Here is a 666-nt window from a genome sequence, read left to right as displayed (position 1 = left end):
CTCAAGCTCAGGTTCTGGGGCCCCCTCCGATCTCCCTGGCCCCGGGATATCACCCCTCGCCGGGTTATTCTGGCTTTCCGCAGCCTCCCGCCCAGTCAATGCAGTACCAAGGTCAGTCACGAGTCAAACTTGTCCACAAACTCTTCATTTATGTTATACCTTACCTTACCCTTAAAGATGACTTGTAGAGTTTGTAGCTTACTGTAAAGCATTAAAGGGTTAGTTCACCCAAAAATGAAAATTCTGTCATTAATTACTCACCCTCATGTCGTTCTAAACCCGTAAGACCTCCGTTCATCTTCGGAACACAAATTAAGAACCCATGATGTCCTTTGCTATGTTTCTGGACCTTGATCGTGGTAATTACATCGCTGTCTATGGGAGGGTCAGAGAGCTCTCAGAATTCATCACAAATATCTTAAAGGCACAATATGTCATTTTCATAAGCAGCGGAGCTTTTATCATACTAGATACATTTAGTTCTGTTATAATGCTACTCTGTGCGCTCGTCACCGGTCTATTAAAACACACAAAATATTAAAGCGTCTTTGCTGTTTCCATGTTTTCTACAAAACCGGAAATCGAGGGGTTATGACGTCATTAGCAGGCGACACGATAAAAACGCTCCGTGCCACTAGTTAAAATTGCTTATTTCTCTGGATTTAA

This window comes from Sinocyclocheilus grahami, unplaced genomic scaffold, assembly GCF_001515645.1.
Source record: "Sinocyclocheilus grahami isolate Dianchi unplaced genomic scaffold, SAMN03320097.WGS_v1.1 scaffold3239.1, whole genome shotgun sequence".
Lineage (NCBI taxonomy): Eukaryota > Metazoa > Chordata > Actinopteri > Cypriniformes > Cyprinidae > Sinocyclocheilus > Sinocyclocheilus grahami.
The sequence above is the reverse complement of the archived record's forward strand: the minus strand, read 5'-3'. Positions refer to the sequence as shown.